An 18,902-nucleotide genomic window follows, 5' to 3' on the forward strand; every position below is an offset into this window, starting at 1 on the left:
TGCATTTAATAACCCCAGCTTGATTCACAGAAGCTGCAATGCAGAGTAGTTACTGGGAAGCAGAACATTTCTATGTGGGGCATTTACTTTGAATGGAAAAGTTTGTGCTACGGCATTCACAGTAGAGCTGCCTGACGGTCCCTGCCTCCCCCATTTCTTTCCACTGATGCCATTGTTATAACAGTTATTCTTCTGCAAATAGTTCCCAATGTTTTATTCATACTTTAGGTGAGACAGGGAATGCTGAGTTCAGAGGGAAGTTTTGTTGTGTTTCTGACGTGGGTCCTGCAACTGTACCTTGTGACACAGAGCAGCCTTTTCTGTCTTCCCACTGCTCTTTGGCTGCTTCCTTCTAATTGGCACATCTCACGCCCTGTTTCTTCCTCTGGACTTTTCTGATTTGCAAGATGGATAAATAGGACGAGTAATTTTCCATAGACAAAAAAAAAAAAAAAAGCATTCGGTGTACTCTTTTGGACAGATTTTGGAATCTTTCTTAACATTGTGAAGGCATTTTGGCTTTCTTCTTTTTAAATCACTTTTCGCTCATGTTAAGCTACTCCTGATGAAAAAGCTTATAAAGAGTTATTCTTCTTAGGAGTATGGCCATTTAGCAAGAGAATAAATGGAGCTAGAAGTACCTGTGATCAAAGAAAAAATTAGCAATAATCGAAGAGTAGAATAATGAGTGTTTGGGGTGGGGAGATATTCTGGTGCTCATTGATCCCCTAAGGTAGATGATAAATGACATGACTTAATTTGTTCAAAGTACAGTCTAAGTTTATTCAAAAGAAGATGTTGCTTAAATTTAAAAGGTATATATATATAATATATATTTTTTATACATATAGATATTTCTGATTTAGAAGCTATACAAAGTAGGACAGTCTAGGCTATGCTGCAATAACAAATAACCCCCTCCAGTAATAGATCTATTTCTCTATCAATGGCTACTGAGTAGAAAGTCTCTACTGATCATAGTCACTCAATGACCCTAGATGATGGAAATTGTGTCAACAACATGTGCTTTCATGATCACCCCATTTGGGGAAGAGAATGAGGTATATCATGGCTGGGCTCTTTTCAGTGGTCACATATGGTCTCATAACTTCAAGGGAGATAAAATCATGCAATTCTATATGTGCTCAGAAGACAGAGAACCAGAAAATATTTAATGAACAGAATTAAGAACCTGTATAGAAGAGGGTAAAGAAAACTCAGGAAGAAGGAAAATAGGGGTGCCTGGGTAGCTCAGTCTGTTAAGCATCTATCTTCAGTTCAGATCACGATCCTGGTTGGGGTCCTGGGATGGAGCCCTGTGTCAGGCTCCCTGCTCAGTGGGGGAGTCGGCTTCTCCCTCTCCCTCTCCCTCTGGCCCCCACCCACCACGCTCCTGCTTTCTCTCGCTCTCTCTCTCTCAAATAAATAGACAAAATCTTAATAAAAAAAAGAAAGAAAAGAAAGAAAGAAAACTTAGGGAGAAAAAAACGTAGGTAAAAATAAATTGTCTTTGTCTGCTTGGGCTGCCAAAACCACGTATCATAGACTGGGTGACTTAAACAACAGACATTTATTTTCTCACAATTCTGAAGTCTGGGAAGTCTAAGTTCAAGGTGTGGGTCAATTTGGTTCCAGATGAGAGCTGTCTTTCTGGCTTGCAGATGGCCACCTCTTGCTATGTCCTTATGTGGTCTTTCCTCACGGCACGTATGAGGGGGGAGAGAGCTGTCTGGAATCTCTTCTTATATGGACTCTAATCCTATCAGATTAGAGCTCCTACCCTACGACCTCATTTAACCTGATGCCGTACGTAAAAATCAACTCAAAATTGATTATAAAGACTTGAACTTAAGACCTGAAACCTTAAAACTTTTAGAAAAATACATAGAGGATAATCTTGATATTGGTCTTAGTAATGATTTTTTTGACTTGACATCAAAGGAAAAGGCAGAGATCAAAAAATAGCAAAAATGAACAAGTGGGACTACATCAAACTGCCAAGCTTCTGCACAGCAAAGGAAGCCATCAGCAAAATGAAGTGGCAAACTAAGGACTGAGAAAATATTTGCAAACCACGTATCTGCTAAAGGGTTACTATCCAAAATATACCAGGGACTCAAACAACTCAATAGCAAAAAAAGCAAGTCACTTAATTCAAAGATAGATGGGCAAAGGATCTGAATAGATATTTTTTCCAAAAGAAGACCTACAGATGGCCAACAGGTACATGAAAAGGTGCTCAATATCACTAACCATCGGGGACAAGCAACTCAAAACTGCAAGATAATATCGCAGACCAGTTAGGATGTTTGTTCTGAAAAAGACAAAAAATAACATGCTGGCAAGATTGTGGAGAAAAGGGAACCCTTATACACTGTTGATCAGATAATTATGTTGTGTATTCTAAATATATTATAATTTTATTGGTCAATTATACCTCCAAAAGCTGAACAAAGGGGTAGAGAGAGAAAGAGAGAGAGAGAATTCAAGACCAAAGGGCAAGCTTGAAGAGAAACTCATCTCCTAGACATGATATCAGCCTTGAAGGTGGCCCTAAAGGCTGGGGCTTGGAATTTCATGCCTGCCGGGCAACAGAAGACAAGGCTTAAAGGTAGAACTGTAACTGAGTCCATCTGTGACAAGAAGACAGCAAATCTTTGGTTATCAGACTGGAGAAGTGACGAGGAAACTAGCTATCCACTTGGCGGATGGGGGAAGCGGTTTGCTGTAACAAATGGAAACTTTAATTCTGCATTATAGGCTGCTGCTGTGTGGTCTGATCTTAACTACCCTCTTAGTGCAGGACCCTGAGAAATTAATGTAAAAACTGGTCTAAATCACAGAATCCCTGCGTCCCCAGCAGACGAATGTGTAAATTACTCTAAGGGACCTGGCGCAGTTACCGGGGGAAGCCTCTTGAAATCTCATCATCCAAAGATGACATTGGTTAATAGGCTGCTAACATAGCCACTAGGGATTTTTCTACATATAGATTCTGGTTCTTACCTCATTGCAGTCCTAATATTTTGTGCAACAGAAAGCAAAGTTTTTTTTCCAAAGGAACATAAGTCGTTGAACATAATTGAGTTACTGCAGTCAGTGTTTTCCCCCAATTGCAGCACTCCCTCCTGACACGGGAAATGTTTTGTTTCTTCCCTGTGTCTCAAACATTGGGCTCTCTCCTGCTGTCAGAAAGGGGAAATGAAGAATTCAAAGCAAGAGAAGAATTTAGAGAAGGATAGAGAGGGGAAATATGGCTCCATAGGAAGCCCAAGTGATGCTGCTGTTCCCGGGGTGGTGTTAACAAGTATGAATCATTTCCATCCAATTGATTCATGCAGGTATATCTTGCAGCAAAGGGCCTTCCCATTAACTCAGTGCCCTCCACATCAGTGCTTCATGATTTCCTGCATCATGTCTAATTGGACCAGAAGATGGATTATTTCTCTGGAGTATCTTGTGGGAATTTGTTAAAGAGTTTATACATCTAGAAGTTGTTTGGATTAGTTCTGTGTCAACACTTCTGTTCTTCCTGTGCAGAAGGCATAGTGGAGGCAGATGAATAGGCACACGTAACAGTTTGCTTTTAAGTAGTTTCAGTTTCTTTTCAGAAATGTGAACTGCTCATCCTTGGTCACAAGGCATAGCCTTTCCCTGGGCAGGGTGGACAACTTTGCACCGGCCACCAGAGCTAACTGCATTTTTTTGCTAGATGTGAATGGGTGGGGGGAGGCCAGACATTCAGCTCACATGTGCTCGCTCTCTCTCTCTCTCCCCCCTGTGAGTTCTAACCAATGGAGGGCATGCACAAGGAGCTAAGCAGGAAGTAAAATGCAGGATCTACTTTGTTACTGATAAAGCTAGTCTGAAGAATTCCACAGAGCCCCTTCTGTCTTAATGTCAGTGTTCCAGACTCATAGGACTCTGATGTCCCCAACGAGTTGCCAAAAGAGAAACGAGAATAGAAACTGTAGATTGCTGGCTGGGGCCACTAGGTCTGCTTATGGCGCTGTGGTTGATATTCCTGGTGCTCAAGATTTCCACCTTTCCAACTCTTCCTTATCATATAGAAGGCAGTGTTTCTTCACCTTCTCTGAAGTTGGGCAGAACTGTAGGACTGGCTCTGGCCAATGGATCGTATGTAGCAGGAACTGAAATGTGTCATTTCTGGGCTGAAGCAGGAAAGGTCCAATTCTCTATGTCCCTGTGGAGTCTAGCTTCAGCCCCCAATCCCACACATGACACTTTGGCCCAACCACTGGCAGTCACAGGCTTTCCTTGGGCAGGCTTCGTGGTGAGGGGGGAAGCTGCCCTCCTCATGTTAGCTTGGTGCACACACAGCCAAGGCACTGTGGTCTCTGCAGGCAGTTGTATTCTAAGACTAAGCCCCCTCCCCACCCCCACCCCAGCCCCCCGTTGGACTGCTTTTAGGCAAATCTGTGTTCCTAGCCTAGGTACCTCCTTTTGAAAGCCTCTTCAAAAGAGGTCAGAGCTTGAAGATACTTTTCTCTACTCTGACTAGATACTTTTCCACTTCTAGCCCTTCCCCTTCCTAGTCCGTGATTCCAAAAGGTAGTAGTAACCTTTTGTTTAGGGATCTTCTTTCCCCCACTGCCCCCTGCTACCAATCTGTGATGTCTGTCATCTGTCCCTACCCTGGTGCTGTTCCCCATGGAAAAATGGAAGCTGGCATGCTTTCCTGTTTGGCCTCTTGCTTATAGCCTCTCAGAGAGTGAATCAAGTCTTTTTTTTTGTTTTAAAAAGATTTTATTTATTTAGTTGACAGAGAGAGATACAGCGAGAGAGGGAACACAAGCAAGAGAGAGTGGCAGAGGGAGAAGTGGACTTCCCGCGGAGCAGGGAGCCCGATGCGGGGCTCCATCCCAGGACCCTGGGATCATGACCTGAGCCGAAGGCAGATGCTTAATGACTGAGCCACCCAGGCGCCCCGAGAGTAAATCAAGTCTTAATTGTTACTTTCAGTTTGGCTTATTTTAAAAACCTCTGTTGACTGGAACACCCAGGGTATGGAATATTCTGTTTACTAAATTTCAATTTACTACTAAAATCTTTCTCAAGTTCATGTGGATAAAAGCATGTGCCCACTTTTCTGCTTTAATATAATGTCATCATTCAAATTAAATCTTTCCTTGATGATTCAGAACTTTATCTCAAAGTAATCTTTTTTTTTCATTGAACAACCGTATAAATGTAGGTGTGGAAAACCCAAGATGAATAAATACGAACTGCTAGAAGAGATTCCCTGAAATCTATTTTAAAGAAATATGTAATAACATTTTAGCTGTTACTTTTCTTTAAAAATGCATTTTAGAAACAAAACAAAAGTATTCTGAATTACCTGCCTTTAGATGACTTGCGATATAAAATGAAAAAAAAAAAATTCCCTAAATGGAGCTGACTGGAGATCTGGGTGTGAGGCATCCGTTTTTTTTTTTTTTTTTTTTTTTTAAGATTTCATTTATTTATTTGAGAGAGAATGAGAGATAGAGAGCACGAGAGGGAAGAGGGTCAGAGGGAGAAGCAGACTCCCTGCTGAGCAGGGAGCCCTATGCGGGACTTGATCCCAGGACTCCAGGATCATGACCTGAGCTGAAGGCAGTCGCTTAACCAACTGAGCCACTCAGGCGCCCTGAGGCATCCTTTTTTAAATTATCTTTTTTTCTCTCGCCTCCGCTCCCCTCCCCTCCCCTCCCCTCCCCTCATTTCTTAAATATACAGATACATTTTAACTCCTTACTTGCAGATTTTGGTAAGCCTGTTTTCACAGAGCTACAACTTTTAGTGTATTTCTAGTGTATTTCTCTTGTTAATTATTGTTTTTCTTTTTTATTGGTCACTGTCAATTTCTTTTGACACATGTAAGGCTGTTCCAGTTCAAATGCAGAAAGTGTCCTGTCTTCTCTTGGTAAGATCCCTGCCATTTCATAGTCAGGAAAATTCCTTGGGGGGTTGCCTGTGGAGCTCCTACAAAGAAAGAACAAGATTTAAGAAATTAACAGATGTTTTCATTGTCAATGGGAAACTCTGATTCTGTTAATATTTTAATAGACTCCAAAGTGATTGATAAAGTTTATGGAAAGTTTATTCTTTTAACTGTAAATTGTTTGCATTTCTTAAAACAAAGAAACGAAAATTTTTTGTTCAATACACACTTTTATTAAAGGTGAAATAACATTGATGAAAGATCAATAAGAAGAGCTATTAAGGTATAACTTGTTTGAGAAACAAAAAATGCAAGGACAGGTCAACTCTGAGCACTGTAGGTTTCTACTGCAGGTAGCTGACCACCCCACTTGACTTATCTTTAGGAATCTCTTGATTTATCTTCTTTTATTTTAGGGATCTCTTCTGAGACCATTTAGGCTTTCTCTGGTGTTCTCTTAGACCAAGCCCTCAGCCTCAGCTGAAAACTGCTGGCTCCTAATGCAGCCCTCTGAACCATTTTGTTTGGACACCCCTGACAAGTAACTATTTTGCATTTGAACACCTGTAGGCTGGAAAGGCCACTGATGTTCCACTACGGGTTTTCAGAATTCCTTTAAATGTTAGAAGGGAGCATTTGACTTTGCAACTCGTGTTTCTTAGTATGGGATAAGCTATTTCTGGCACATCTTAAAATATGGAACATATGGAATATTAGAGGGAGGAGGGATCTCATCAGAATGACTGGTGAGTTGGGATCTGTGAGGGAATCAGAAGCAAGAGAAATGAGGCCCAGACCGATTAAGCAAATTAATACCAGCGCTATTTAAAAACTTGGTTTTCACAAGAAATAAACTCATGGCCCCATGCAGCTTCCATGCCTAGGACGTATACATATTGTCCTCACCCAGTGAACTTAAGCGTCCGTGTCCAGGCGCTCATGCAGTACATAACAGTGGTTAAGCGCATGCATTCCTAGGCCAGCTTGCTTGGTTAAAATAGAGTCCCATCACTTACTAGGGGTGGAAGTTTCCTGATCCGACAAATGAGAAGAATAGCTCTATCTGCCCCATAAACTTCTTGCAGGGACAGAGTTAACAGTTTAAAAATTTCTGGCCTTCAGTTAAGTACTAAGTGTTGACTAGTATTCATTCATTCAATCATCCAGTCATTTATCAAGCATTAAAAGAACATTTTCTATGTTCTAGGCACTGTGGTAAGTCCTGAATATTCAGCTGTGAACCAAAATCAGCGCCATTCTTCGAGCAGTTAACAATCTAGTAGTGTGGGCGCCCTGAGGCTACCAAAGCTCAATGCAAAGGTTAGCTTTGAGCACTGGAATGGGAGCCTCTTCTCTTCATGTCTCTTCATATCGGGTGCCATTTCTTTAAAAAAAAAAAACAACAACTGTAAAGAAAAGAGTTAAACCAGCAAATATGTTTGTTTTAGTAATGAAATGTATTTTTCTGTGTGTCTGATAAGATAGTTGAAACTGAAGGGATTTTTTGAGAAAATCATCTGACAGCTCAGTGTACATACTGATTTGATAAAGCTCCTATTTCTAAGGACATAGCCTACTTCCCATGTGGAAATGTGAAAGACAGTGAGTGCCTGGTTTTTTTTTTTTTAAAGCTATATCCTTTTTTGTGCAAAGCTGAAATACGCTTAATTCCAGGTTGTCATATTCAGTTAGGAAATGTGGGATGGAACAGAGACAGTGCTCTTTAAGAACTTAGCCTGGGTATGTGCTATGGTGAGTACTGTGAATTGTGTAAGACTGATGAATCACAGACCTGTACCTCTGAAACAAATAATACATTATATGTTAAAAAAAAAAAAAAAGATAGTAGGAAGGGAAAAATGAAGGGGGAGAAATCGGAGGGGGAGATGAACCATGAGAGACTATGGATTCTGAGAAAAAAACTGAGGGTTTTAGAGGGGAGGGGGGTGGGGGAATGGGTTAGCCTGGTGATGAGTATTAAGGAGGGCATGTATTGAATGGAGCACTGGGTGTTATTTGCAAACAATGAATCATGGATCACTACATCAAAGGCTAATGATGTAATGTATGGTGACTAACATAACATAAAAAAAAAAAAGAAAGCCTAAAAAAAAGATATTCTGTGTTCATGGGTTAGAAAACTTACTATTATTAAAATAATAATACTCCTCAAATTGATCTATAGATTCAACACAATCTTTATCAAAATGTCAACTGCTGTTGGGCAGGAACTGGCAAACTAGTTCTAACACTTATAAGGAAATACAAGGGACCCAGGCTAGCCAAAACAAATTTGAAGAAAAATAAAGTTCAAGGATTCACACTTTCTAATTTCTATATTTATTACGAACATATAGTAATCAAGACATTGTAGTTACTGGCATAAGAATAGATGTATATACCAATGGAATAAAATTCAGAGTCCAGAAATTAAAAAAAAAAAAAAAAAGCTTTGAGGTCCTTGCTACTTTGTATAGCAGACAGAAGGCTCCCCTACCCCCACTGCAATGCTTGGCATGGATAAGTCACATGACTCCAGACAGGCCAATCAAGGCTAATGGGATTCAATTCTGGGAACTGGTTTATATTAGCCCAAAGACCCTGGGTCTGTAGAGCTAAAAGGTGGAACCTGGTAACATGATCTGAGCCCTGAATAACACTTGAAATCTTGGGACTATTCCATTACATGAGTCAATGTATTCTCTGTCTGTAAGCTTATTAGGCTTGGGTTTGATGTTTTTGTAACCAACTTTGGCAGACTCCCTGAACTTCATCAGTTTAAACAAATATTTTAAAAGTAAACGTCTAGTGGCTCAAAGATAGAAACCTGTCCCTTTGCCAACAGTCAGACTCACTGGCGAACAGCTGGATGGACTCTGTCCTATCCAGAGAATAATTTGAATCATTGGCTTTGACTTGAGTTAAGGAGGATAAATAAAAACTGTTTCCATTTTTAGGCCTGCTGCACCAAAAGCTTGAGTAGGCCTGAAGGTGCAGCAAGAAATTACGCTTGGAAGGAGATGATGTGGCACAATAAAATAGTCCTTCATGGAAGCAGCATGCTGGTTTTGGTGTAGTGCTGTCTGGAGATACTGCCTGGGGGTGAATCCTGTTCTGCCACTTAGCAGTTCTGAGATCTTGGACAAATGATTTCACTTTCCTCTGCCTCAGTCTCTCTATCTGTAAAGCAGGGATAATAATAGCACCTACTCATAAGAGTTTTTACAAACCACATTTGCAAAATGCCTAATAGGTGCCATATACTTTTAAAAAATTACAAATATATACAGTAACATACTAGACTGTAAGTGCCGACATAGCTCTTCCCCAACCTGAAACTATTTGGCGGGCAATGGAACGTGAAGTGGTGAGTCCATGGGGTTCGATGCTACTCTGACTCTTCCTTCAGACCACCCAGGCTGCTGAGAATGTCAAAGTTTGGGTTCCTATGGGGAACAAAGATGGGTTCAAGAGCCTGGTCAACTCATATCACCACATCATGCTGGTATCTGAAGCCTATATTTTGCAAGGCTTGTGTGCTGGTTGATTACTAAGATACAGTGGAAGAATCCAAACAGTTAAGACCACGGGTCATTTTTACCTGGGCCAGTCATGATGACCTGACTTGGCTCAAAAGTAATAAAGTCAAGGCTCAAAAAATGTTTGAAAAGAATATTTTAAAAAGCTCTTTCAAAGATTTTTTGTTGTTGTTGTTCTGCTTAGTGTGACTTGGGGGATAATAGATGTTTTCATTACCATATGCCTGTTTTCAACATGTTTTGACATTTTGATTCATTCTAAGAACGAAGAACCCATCTGGCATTTATAGCTAGGCTCTCTTATCTTTCTCTTTACATGTGTCATTTTCCTTTGTGGGTGTCAAATCCCATTTTGTTTTAGCCATTGAAAGAGAGCAAAGCATTGGTGCCCATGAAAAGCAGCCTGAAGCTCTTTTCAACAGTGTGTTTTATTCCTGGATTATAATAAAGGTAAACAAAACTCAACAGGTACAATAGTATTAGAAAGCATCTCATAAGATCAGCTTCTTGTTGGTGCAACATACAGATTTAAACTCTTTTTATAAAGTGCAAAAAAGAAACAATGTGTTTGCAGTTAGATTTTTGTATTAGACTCTTAAAATCCATATTATATTTAAAAGAGCTATCAGTTTATAAACTGAGAAACTGTCAAGGAAAATGGAAGTAGATAGCAAGTTTTTATTGTTAATAAATGGCTTCAGCTATGGGGTCAAGATATTCTCTTAGTCAAAGTGATTAACGTTAAAATTTTCTGATTATTTAGTTTGGCTCTCCCAGACTTCATTTTATACTCCTTCTATTTACAGAAGTTAGAAAGCTGAGAATATGTTACCCTGACTCTCTTGCAGCTAGGATCTTGAATGCAGAATAAATTCAGTCATTTGATGGACTGTCATGAGGTCTGACAGGCAGGAAGTTGGGGCATGTCATCTGTCAGCAGAGTGCACAGGGACAATTAGATCTAACAGAAACACATTTTAGCAATGGCAGGAATCCACAGCCCACCCTGGTCACTGGCTTTGAAATTAGCAGCTGTGGTGATGGCTGTAGTAACTACTGACCTCTGCATCATATTTACAATGACAGAAACTTGGAATCAAACCTCTCCAGTCTTTAAACTTTTTTAAAAAATTTAAATTTGATTAGCCAACATAAAGTACATACTTAGTTTCAGATGTAGCATTCAATAATTCATCAGTTGCATATAACACCCAGTGCTCATCACATCATGTGCCCTCCTTAATGCCCATCACCCAATTACCCCATCCCCCCACCCACCTAAACTTTCTTTTAAAAAGATTTATTTATTTCTTTGAGAAAGAGATCTCATGCATGAGAGTGGAAGGAGGGGCAGAGGGAGAGAATGCTCAAGCAGACTCCCCATATGAGCATGGAGCCTGAGGACGTGAGGCTCAGTCTCAGGACCCTGAGATCATGAGCTGAGCTGAAACCAAGAGGCAGACGCTCAGCCGACTGAGCCACCAGGTGCCCCTACACTGTTTTTTTTAAGCACTTAATCTTTTTAAGTATGTAATTTCTGTCTTTTGCCCTGAATCTTGACGTGATAACAAACATCAAGTCATGTCTGTAACCTGTGCGCAATTCAGTGCAATATCCTTAATTTGTCCTTCATATCCTGGAATCTTTACATGGATATCACCTGCCTAGCCATTCAAAATGCCACGAAGAATGTATGAAGCCGCTGCCTATGTAATTCATCAAGAGTGCCCTCCTATGTCTTTGGAACTGATGATACTTAGACCCTTTACCCTTGATTTCATTCACTCCACAAATAACTTACTAATAGCTCTTCTTTGTCAAGTATTGTTTTAGTGGTTGGAAATGCAGTGGTGAACAAGGTAATAAACTTTGACCATGTACAGTTCATAGTCTCATGGGAAGACCCAATGAGCAAGGAATGACACTAATGGCTAGCATGTATAACGGTTACTCCCAGGAGATTCTGATGCAGGTGGTCCACATACCAAACGTCAAAAATATGTAATCACTAATCTCAGGGAAGAGTAGACATAGAACCAGAGGGCACTACATAGCATCCTCCACACTGAGCTATGGGATTGTGAAAGAGTATATGGCTGGGATATTGTTGGACATGATGGCTTTCTTTGATGAGCATTTCCAAGCATCTGCTTTCAAAATGCTCTCCCCATTGTCCCCATGGTGCAAATTTCATTGTTTTTGTTGTTGGTATTTAAGCAGCCATTTTCTTCCTTGATGGCAAAATATCACTTTTAATTTGAAGAATAGATAAAATGTTTTGTTTTTGAAAATCCATATTTGTTAACAGAAACCAATATTCGGTCTGATCAAAATGGAATTTTACAGTTGATTCTCATATTAAATACTAGTAAAGTTTAATGTATTCTTTCCTTTTATTTTTTTAAATTTTATTTTAATTTCAGTTAGTTAACATACAGTGTGATATTAGTTTCAGGTGTACCGTATAGTAATTCAACAATTCCATACATCATGATGTATTATTTTAAATAAAAACATATAAATAGAGGTTCTAATATTTTCCTCCAAATGCTAATTGATTGTTTCATACACATTGTTGGATGTGTCCAGCCATCTTTGGAAACCCATGGCTTAGAGGACAATCTCTGCTGGCCCACTGTTTTACCTTTTATATAGTAATTTATGGCTTTTATCCCTACAGAATACCCCTTCTTAATAATCTTAATTTCTTACCTCCAAAGACCACTGTTTTCTCCACATTTATTCATTCAACAGATATCTCTTAAGACCCAACTCTATGCCAGGAATAATTCTAGGCTCCGAAGATACAGAAGGGAACAAAATAAAATTCCCGCCTTCTTGGAGCTTGCATCCTGGTGCATGTGGAAGGGGAAGCAGACCATAAATACATAAGTGTGTAATATGTCAGGTGAGTGTAGGTGACTGTAGAGTAAAAAAAAGCAGGGTAAAGGGGAAGGGTGTGCTGAGGGCAATGATGTGCTGTGGTCCCATGCATGGGCTCTTAAGAGCTAGTTGTATGCGTGTCTTCCCAAGTCAGTGTTCAGTGATATCAGGTTGGCAACTGGTATTGGCCACAGTGGGGGTATTTACAGCACAGAAATTAACAAATGCTAGAAACCAGGACTTTTTTTTTCAGACAGCCAATAGTTAAACATGTACCAGCACATTACTGGGTGAGAGTGAGGGGTTCTATACTCTATAGGGTGATTGGAGAACGCCTCACTGGGCAGAGAAGTGAAGGAATGAGGGAGTGAGCCCTATGGGCATCGGATGTCAAGACGAACAGCATTGCTGGAGGAGGGAACAATTAGACCTTTGACATATAATTGGAGAAAACAAGCAAGCCAATAGAACTGGAACAGTGTGAGATGGAGGGCAGCAGTGGGAGTGGAAATAGGCCAGCTACCTAGGGGCAGAGTTATGTGGAGTCTTGCAGGTTGGGATAAGGGGTGTGATGCATCATAGCAATAATTGGCTAATGCTGAGTAGCAAAACCTGCTTTTAGAAGGACATGTGCTCTTCAGTTTGTAGTAGTCCCCCTTCTCATAACTGTTTCACAAAGCCCACCTGCTTCACTGATGTAAGCTTTCTACTTGGCCTCTCTACGTATATGTATTTCTCACCCTATTCAACAGCATCTCCTTCTCTATATATTATAGCACATATTTTATGTTGCCTTGTTTTGTATTTTATTTATTTTTTAAGTAGGCTCCATGCCCAGTGTGGAGCCCTAGGTGGGGCTTGAATTCACGACCCTGAGATCAATACCTGAGCTGAGATCAAGAGTTGGACACTCACCTGACTGAGCCACCCAGGTGCCCCTGTATTTTATTTTTTAAATCTGTGCAAAGAGTTTTCATAACTGGACTAAAAAAAGACTGCCATTTGTCCTTCTTAGTACCTGGAACAATGCCTTTCATGTGATAGGTACTTAAGACGTGAATGTTGAATAAAATAAGACGAAGACTGTATTTTTGCTGGTACTTTCTCAGGTTGTGCAAACCAATTTCTTTCTGTTTGGTGAAATCCTTGTTTCCTCCCAGCATTCTGAGCCTAAACCTATGATTCAGGTTTCTTTAGCATTTATATATCTTTAACTTATTAGAGTCTACTTTCAAGTGATATTATACCACTTCACACATAGTATAAGAACCTCCCCAAAATAGAATTCTTTTTCTTCCTTCCTGACCTCTGTGCTATTGCTACATTTTACTTTTACACGTATTGTAAACTCTGCACTGGGTTGTTGATGTTTTTGTTTAAATATCAACTATCGGGGCGCCTGGGTGGCTCAGTTGTTATGCACCTGCCTTCGGCTCAGGACACGATCCCGGGGTCCTGGGATCGAGCCCCACATCGGGCTCTCTGCTCTGCGGGAAGCCTGCTTCTCCCTCTCCCACTCCCCCTGCTTGTGTTCCCTCTCTCGCTGTGTCTCTCTCTGTCAAATAAATAAATAAAATCTTTAAAAAAAATAAATAAATATCAACTATCTTTTAAAGAGATTTAAATAACGAGAAAATATGTGTTGTGTGTTTACTCATGTAGTTACTATTTCTGGGCTTATTCTTTTGTGTGGATTCATTCTTCCGCATTTCCATCTGGTGTCATTTTCCTTCTGCCTGAAGGACTTCCTTTAACATTTCTTGTAATGAGGGTCTGCTGATGGAAAGTTATTTCAGCTTTTGTAGGTGTGAAAAAAAGATCTTTATGTTGCCTTTGCTATCTCTTTTCTTAAAGTGGCCAAGTTTCATCAGTTGCTCTGGTATGAGTAGACTCTTGGATTTTAATAAATTATTGTGGTAAAATATACATGATATAAAACTTACAGTTTTAGTCATTTTTAAGCATACAATTCAGTGGCATGAAGTACATTCATATTGTTGTAAAACCATTACCACTATTTCCAGAATTTTCTCATCATCCCCCAACAGAGACTCTACCCATAGGCAATAAACACCCATTCTCTCTTCCCTGCAGCCCCCTGGTGACCTTCATTCTACTTTCTGTCTCTATGAATTTGTCTAGTCTAGATATTTCATATAAGTGGGATCCCGTACTATTTGTCCATTGTGTCTGGCTTATGTCACATAGCATCATGACTTTAAGGTTCATCCATCATGTGACGTGTGTCAGAACTTCTCTAACATGGGGGGATATGTGTGTGTGTGTGAGTTACTGTCTTAGTTCATTCGGGCTGCTAAAACAGAATGCCATAAACTGGGTGGCTTATAAACAGCAGGCATTTTATTTCTCACAGTTCTGGAATCTCGAAGCCCAAGTTCAAGGCAGCAGCAGATTTGGAGGCTGGTAAGGGCCTGCATATTCGTTGATGCTATCTTTTTAGGGCATCCTCACATGGTGGCAAGGGTGAAGGAGTTCTCTGTGATAAAGGCATTAATCCCATTCATGAGGGTTCTATTCTCATTACCTAATCACCTCCCAAAGGCCCCATTTCCAAACACTATCACTGGAAACTCAGTTTTAATACATAAATTTTGTGTGTGGTGGGTGTATGGAAGGATGCAAACACTTGGTCTATACCATTCCATCCCCAGGCCCCTGAATTCATGTCCTTTTCACATGAAAAATACATTCATTCCATTCTAATAACCCCCAAAGTCTAAACTTTTTCAAAAATCAACTCAAAAGTCTAAAGTTCAAAGTCTTATCTAAATATCCTCTAAATCAAAAGTGGGGGAGACTGGAGGTGAGATTAATCCTGAGGCAAATTCTTCTCCAGCTGTGAACCTGTGAAACCAAGCAAATTACGTGTTTCTAAAATACAGTTGTGGGAGAGGTACAGTAGAGACATTTCCACTCCAAAAGAGAGAAATAGGAAAGAAGAAAGGGGTAACAGTTACCAGGTAAGTTCCAAACTTATAGGGGCAAACAACATTAAAACTTAAGGCTTGAGATCATCTTCCTTGACTCCATGCTCTACTTTCTGGACTCACTAGGGCTGTGGCCCTGCCTCCACAGTTCTCCTGAGCTGGAAATCTCATGGGGGTGGCTCTGCCCATCTGCCTCCATGACCTAATCACCTCCCAACCCAACCACCCCTCCAAATGCCATCACATTAGAGACCAGATTTCAACGTATGAATGGGGCGGGGTGTTGGGGGAAGCACATTCGGTCTATAGTAGGTGCATCTTCCAAGGAGATTTTCTGTTGTCAGATTTTATGTTTTCATCTTCATCATTATCATCATCATCAATGAATTACTAAGCCTGAAATAAAGAAAAATCATCCACAAGACCATGCTGTTTGTGTCTTCGCACATTATTCTTGAAGTATGAACGAAGATGCTCAGACAACCAAGTCAGTAAATGCTACCAAGCATGACTGTGAAATAGACTGGTTATCTAGTGAATACATCCGGGAAACACAAACAGTCTAGACAGGCTGGCATGAAAGAGTGATATAAAAATTTCCCAGTCTTGTCATACCTTATAGGAGACAGTTTGAAGGAGACAAACATCTCTTCAGTATTGAATGCAAGCAGCAGCTCTGAGCTCAGTGCCAGGAAAGAGCTTTGTCCACTCCCTGTCCTGGCGGGAGGCTATAGGCTGAGCATATTCCCGTGCTCTCATCATGCCACCCAGCCATAGACATAGGCTCTCCAGAGCTGGAGAAGCCAAATGGTGTAGAGGCTCCCAAGTTGGACAGTTTGGGCTCAGGTTCTGGCTTCATCACTCACTCTGTGGCCTAGAACTAGTTACTGACTTCTCTGAGCCTCAATTTTCTCAACTGTGTAATGGGGTGATATTCATATTTTCCACAAAGGGTGGTTGTGAGGACTAAGTGAGGGAATCAAATCAAAAAACACAGTGCCTGGCATATGTGAAGAGCTCAAGAAATATTAGTTGTGAATCAGGAGGTGATGTTTGAAATGCTCTAAGTGGGAGGGCATGAGTAGAGACCAACCTGAATTGTCAATGCCTGGAGGTCCCTACTGTGCCAGATGTTATGCCTTTAGTAACTGGATGGTGAGCAGGCCCAGGGGTACTGGGGGTAGGGGTGAGGCAGAAAACCTTCGGGAGACTTGAGGGAGCCACTATTAACCAACCGGTGTGGAAGTATTTAAATATTTTAATAACTTGCATGACCATACCCCTGGGTATCAGGCTTGTTTGTTATTCTGGTGATTATTCTTGCAGAGGAGTATTCTTCTGGAGGCATGAATTTGCTCATCATATTAAATAACTTCTTTATGCCGATGACTCACAAATTTACATCTCCAGCCCTCTTCTGCTCTACTGCCTACTTGACATCTCTACTTGGATGTCTTAGGGGCATATCACTCTTAACATTTCCAAAGAATTCTTGATCTCCCCTGCAGAGATTCTCTCCCTCTCTTGTTTTTCTCATCTCAATTAATGGTACCAGGGACCTGGTATATCTTTGATGTCATGATTTCTCCACATATAAGGGGCTCTATTGCAGAATGAGTCGAGTTCAGTGGAGCCAGACAGAACTAGACTCACTCTCAACTTTGTCATTTGTTAGCAATGGCCTTGAGCAAGTCACCAAACCTCCACGACCAAGTCATTTCCCTGCCTAATGAGAAGAAGGACACTGTAGGATTATGGTGTGCATTCAAGGCAGTATATATGAAGTGACCAACACAGAGTCTATGTTTGTTATTAACACTTGATTGATTTCCTGAGTCAGATAAAAGGCCAGGAAACTCCAGGAGAGTCAGCTGGCCAGGAAGCGTGGACTCTTACCTGTTTCATCTCTTCTTCACTCATAAACTCTGACCATCTCTGACCTCGAATCTCTTACGTTGTACTTAAGTCCCTTGTGTTTGCTCAGAGCATCCTTCCTTCAAAATCTTCCCTCCCAACTGTTTCTTTCCAGTGTCTTAATTTCTTCACCTTTAAGTGGAACAGATAGTAGTTTCCATTTATGAGGCTGGAGTGTTTGGAGAGTTAAGAAAATTACCTGAAACTTGGAAATAAACAAAAAGCATTTGCTATGGACTGAATGTTTTCATCTGCTGTGTCCAAATTCACATGTGGAAGCCTTAACTCCCAGTGTGATAGAATCTGGAGATGGGGCCTTTGTGAGGTAATTACGGTTAGATAAGGTCATGAGGGAGGGTGCCCTCACATTGGGATTAGTGCCCTTGTCAGTAGATTCCAGAGAGCTGTCTCTCTCCCTGAATGCACAGAAAGAGCTCACATGAGCACGCAGCAAGGTGACAGTTGTCTACAAGTCAAGAAAACAGAAGAGGCTTCCAAATGAAACCTGCTTTGCTGCCACTTTGATCTTGGACCTACAGCCTCAAGAACTTAAGAAATAAATGTTTGTAGTTTAAGCTGTCAGTCTGTGGCTGATTTGGTCTCTTTTCTTTCACTCAGCATTACGGAGTGTTCTTTCAGTGAAATGTTGCATGTTTCTACCAGGCCCACCCATCTTGGGGATCTAATTTTCCAGGGCGTTTTAGCCTGTTTGACTTCCTATTTGCTACTGATTAGGCAATTTCACAACTCTGTAAAGGTAGAAATTGGCTTAAATCAGAAAACTGATAGCAATGCAAATTACATTTGTTTGGGGGCAAAGCAAATAATTCTCATCCATAAACTAGGTCACCCTAATGGTTACAGTTTATCGACTAGTAGGACACTTACCAGTTTTACAACTACAAGCAAATACATTTCAGCTTTGTATGGACTGTCTGGCTCGAATTCCCTTTTTTTTTTTTTTTTAAAAGATTTTGGTTATTTATTTGACAGAGAAAGACAGTGAGAGAGGGAACACAAGCAGGGGGAGTGGGAGAGGGAGAAGCAGGCTTCCCGCCGAGCAGGGAGCCCGATGCAGGGCTCCATCCCAGGACCCTGTGATCACAACCTGAGCCGAAGGCAGACACTTAACGACTGAGCCACCCAGGCGCCCCTCGAATTCCCTTTTGAACCACTCTTAATATTTTACCTGATCACTCATTCATTAATGAGTTGAATGGAATATTTGACATGTGTTCATTTTGTATTTATATGAGAATCATGTCTTAAACTGTTTTGGAAATTATACTCTAATGGGAGAATTACTGAGTTAGTGTTTAGAGAACATCTCTAGCTAAAATATGTTGTCCCATTCTTTCTAGGGGGGAGGGGGGTGGGGGGATGGGTTAGCCTGGTGATGGGTATTAAAGAGGGAATGTTCTGCGTGGAGCACTGGGTGTTATGCACAAACAATGAATCATGGAACACTACATCAAAAACTAATGATGTAATGTATGGTGATTAACAGAACAATAAAAAAATAAAAAAAATGTCCCATTGATAAGCATTATAAGAAAGAGCCCTTGTAATAGTCAAGATTCCTTCCGAAAGGGGTTCTACCTTTTTTTTTTTTTTTTTGTCATTAAACTTTTGTTTTAATGGGTCTCAAAATTCTGTGACAGATTTTTGGTCAAG

At 40.6% G+C, this 18,902-nt stretch overlaps 1 long non-coding RNA gene across 1 annotated transcript; it reads right to left on the bottom strand.

Moving 5' to 3' along the window:
* Positions 1-379: 379 nt before the first annotated feature.
* On the bottom strand, positions 380-17,352 carry LOC112835324 (uncharacterized). Its single transcript, XR_003211180.2, has 3 exons — positions 17,211-17,352; positions 5,759-5,985; positions 380-641 (listed from the first exon to the last, which is right to left on the bottom strand). It is a non-coding gene; the product is annotated as an uncharacterized lncRNA (long non-coding RNA).
* Positions 17,353-18,902: the final 1,550 nt, after the last annotated feature.

This window comes from Callorhinus ursinus, unplaced genomic scaffold, assembly GCF_003265705.2.
Source record: "Callorhinus ursinus isolate GAN/ISIS: 27379988/994484 unplaced genomic scaffold, GSC_fseal_2.0 scaffold2, whole genome shotgun sequence".
Classification (NCBI taxonomy): domain Eukaryota; kingdom Metazoa; phylum Chordata; class Mammalia; order Carnivora; family Otariidae; genus Callorhinus; species Callorhinus ursinus.